General features: G+C 39.6%; 1 long non-coding RNA gene across 1 annotated transcript; it reads right to left on the reverse strand.

Annotated features, from left to right (window-relative positions):
• Positions 1 to 373: 373 nt before the first annotated feature.
• Positions 374 to 3,761, reverse strand: LOC147616379 (uncharacterized). The gene is made up of 3 exons (XR_015262423.1): positions 3,421 to 3,761; positions 2,584 to 3,267; positions 374 to 891 (listed from the first exon to the last, which is right to left on the reverse strand). It is a non-coding gene; the product is annotated as an uncharacterized LOC147616379 (long non-coding RNA).
• Positions 3,762 to 3,979: the final 218 nt, after the last annotated feature.

Consider the following 3,979-nt stretch of genomic DNA (forward strand, 5'->3'; position numbering starts at 1 on the left):
GCCTCCCTCCCCACATCAAACCTGAGCTTCTATCTTATCCATTCTGCACTCAGCCCCCTCCCCCCTGGCCCTCGCCATCTCAGCCCCTCTCATGCCCTTCCACCCTTAGTCCCTTGACCCCCTCCTTGCCTCTTGTACACCACCATACCCACCACGAAGAACTAACTCCTACACATAGCTAGGTAGCATGAAGGTTCATCTTCCACTATGAGAAGTGAAGTGAAGACAAAGAGACATTCCTCACCTAATGTGTGCATGTGTGTGAGTGCGTGCGTGCGTGCGTGCGTGCATGTGTGTGTGTGTGTGTGTGTGAGAGAGAGAGAGAGAGAGAGAGAGAGAGAGAGAGTATCAATATAACAGATTATCTTGTTGTTGCGAGACAAATAACTTTTCTCTTGCCATGCAGCAAGAGAGAGAGAGTGGTGATGTCCCTTTGATGTCCTAAGGTTGAGGGAGGTGATCACAACTACAAATCATAATAGAGATAGAAGAGGGAGATGTATGAAACAATCATGCTAAGAATTACTCAAAATGATTTTCTTCCCAAAAAAAAACTTTATATATTCAAATTCCTTGGGTGCAACCTTCAAAGAACCTTTGAAAAGAGAGCATCCCATGCCGTATTAATTATTGGCAACCCAAAACAACATTTGGGCGCCTTGTTGATCACTAAGAATAGGGAAAACCTTATCACATTTATGTTTGTATGTGCACAACTAGCATTTTAAGTTATGTACTAATGTGTAGTCAAGAAATAGTTTTCGAACATGGTAAGAATTTGAAAAAAGATCATGTACTAGCAAGTTTATAATTTTTAAAAATCCTAAAAGGTGGCTTACCAATGATGTAATAACTTTGCTTTTGAATAGAGAATTATGAAAAAGGTTTTACCTGAAAATTATGAAAGGCACATGTTAATGGTTTATATACATTGCATATGGAAAAAAACATAAGGTGTTTCTAAAGAAAAACACAGAACTTAACAAAAATTAAATTTGCAAAACTTGGTGCCTTGATGATGACAGCGAAAAAATATACTTTATAGCTTTTTTGGTACTTTTATTTTTTATCCATCATCCCGTGTTGATAGCATATCTGTATAAAAAAATTTATAAAAAAAGTCTATAGAGCCACACAAATGTCTTTCTTCGGTTGACACAAATTGACAATATTAGTAATTTCAATTGTTTTACTTGGTTATAAAAGTTATACCTTTGTGGAAACTTTGACTTTTCTTGCACTTCAAAAGTCTACTATAGTGAAGAGCATGTTAAGAAAGATGAATAAATATGTGGATCAAAAATCAACTAAGCCTCAAGATTTCTACTGATACCTTTCTCATAAATTTTCCATTACTAAGGCATTTTTAAATCAAGCTTAAGACATGGCTTTTAGATATATTAAGTGGCCTCATGTACATTAAGGGTACACTTTCACCATTTATTCTGGGATGACAAAGTAGTTTCTCATCCTCCATGATTCATGGAAAATAGATATCCTACATTACTCAAAAGAAATTTACATAAGTGATCTTGAGTCAATTGTGCATTTCCAAAAAAATGTTAAAATTGAGGAGCCTAAAAACTCATATTTGAGAAGCAAATCAACTTATTGATTCTTCCTTTGCATTATTTTTTCATCTTGGATTAATGCCTTAATAACATTTGTCCCGTCTTTTTTTCAACATGGATAATGTGTCCTTGTTTACACATCTACATTAATAATCTAGGCTAAAAGTGCATAACCCAACTCCAATATAACCTCAAATGTGACACAAGCACAATGTTTTCCAAATAACCAACCAACGAGAAAATATAAGAAAATTCGGGATTCTAATGTCGTGAGATAGGTGACAAGAAAGTCACAAATCTAGAGGCTACCATCATTACAATGTCCTACCTCCAGATGCAACGTAACTAATGGTCATTCACACACTTGTCTTTTAAAAGCTTAGAGTTAACTCAATACAATGAGTGTGGTTAGTTTATAAGCTTCACATTAGAGGGACAATCACCATAGCTTCAAGTTCTAGATCATCAGCAAAATTTTAGAAAAAACAACAAAATTACTTTGAATCACATGATAACACTTTTTAATCAAGTCATTTCCAATGATAAAAAGCTCAATAGAGAGTAAATTGATCTCTTTTAAGTTAGTGATGCAAATTTCAAACTTCAAGAAAGTATGGTAATATGAAATCTACCTCTCTATGGTCATAGCCAGAAGAATGCTCTATAGTGAATAATCGATGCTCTATGTAAAGTATCTCTTCCAAACCAAGTGAAGGCTATGGCTTAAAAACTTTAAAGAGAGTAAACCTTTACACTGTGCTAAGTGTAATAGTGCATTTTTCTAAACTATAGGGCTAGTATAGGCTAGTGTTTCATTCAAGCTTTTCTACAATGTTATAAGGGGTGTATTTTTTGCTGTGTTAAAATGAGATAAAGCATTCCTTCTCCATTTCCAAGTTCTGTCATCAGCATGAGACTAACGGGTTCCTCACTCTTTTATAAAAACAAAGGCGAATCTAGCTGTGTGTGTGTGAGAGAGAGAGAGAGAGAGAGAGAGAGAGAGAGAGATTACCACGGCCAGGTGATTCCTTTAGTTTAAATTCGAATCCGCGACCTGTCGAGATGCCCGTGAGAAGGCAGTAGATCGAGTGACTTCTGGGAAAATTCAATCCAAATTGGAAGGCAAAGAAGTGAAGGTTTTGTAGGATCAGAGCGAGAGCGAGGGGGGGGGGAGGGAGGGAGGGAGCTGATGCGCGATAGCTGGTTGGAGTTACAGGGAGAAGATAACTCAGCTGGGTTGACTACAGAATGGGAGGGCAGAGAGAGATCCTTCCTTGGGTTATCTGTGTGCACACACAGGTAACCCAAGGAAGATTACCTGTGCTGTTTACCCTAACTGTCGCCATTGAGGATCAATTTATACAAAATAAAGATAGCTTTAAAATATTTCAACATAATATATATATATATATATATATATCAGGTCATGCGACAATAACATTGGGGTTGATGTAACTTATTTGGATGCATTGACCACAATGTGCAAGTGGTCTCACCACCTTCGTCACCACGTGGCAGTTACTCGTCGCTTGCCTGCCCTCCTCCTCCTACGAACCTTAAACCCCTGCAACCCGTCGCAGCAGCGCTGACCCTGCTGATCTCGCCAAAACTCTTCCCTCATCTCGCCAAAGCTCTTCCCTCATCCCGTTCCCCGACTTGGCGTTGCCTGCATGCTCTGACTCCCAGGGAGAGCCGCCTGCATGCCACACAGAGACCCTGAATCAGAAAAACGGCATCGCCCTACCTCCCTCAACTCTGCGTAGGTGTTCTCACACCAGTCAGAGAGAGAGAGAGAGAGAGAGAGAGGTTCCGCCTTCAACGCCTGCAGAACCCTCAAAGATACTCTTACCCCTTCATCGCCTGCAGAGCCCACGACGAGAGGATGGGCCGTCTCCTGCAACTGCAGAGACGGGTCTCCTACCAAATTTCCATCTAGAGCGGGTAAGTGTCCAACAGCTGGTGTGCTCCATACGGTTGGTCTTCATTTTTTCGATTAATGCACGAAAACCGTCAGGGAACATATTTGCTTTTTATTTTTATATATATTATTTATTCAGTCCACCACCAGTTTTAGTTATAAGACACTTTTATAAATATCAATAGTAACCCTTCCATTGATTACGATAAGGTGTGTTAATTGCATTGGATTCCTCTAATCTTTCTTGCACATTTGCCCATGGCCTCGGCTCCTAAGTGGCTCACCTTCCCCCTATGCTAGCCACCAAAGAGACCCCTCCTCCCTTCCTCCTCTTCCCCCACACCCCCTCCCCTTGCCCCTACGCTATGCATGCTTCTTGTCCCTATTCCCTAGCTTATGAAAATGCCCCTTTCTCCTCCTCTCTATCATCGTGGGAGACATATATATATATATATATATATATATATATATAAATATTTGAGGTCCATGT

This window comes from Cibotium barometz, chromosome 38 (assembly GCF_041138505.1).
Source record: "Cibotium barometz isolate CiBa-2024 chromosome 38, ASM4113850v1, whole genome shotgun sequence".
In the NCBI taxonomy this organism is placed as follows: Eukaryota; Viridiplantae; Streptophyta; class Polypodiopsida; order Cyatheales; family Cibotiaceae; genus Cibotium; species Cibotium barometz.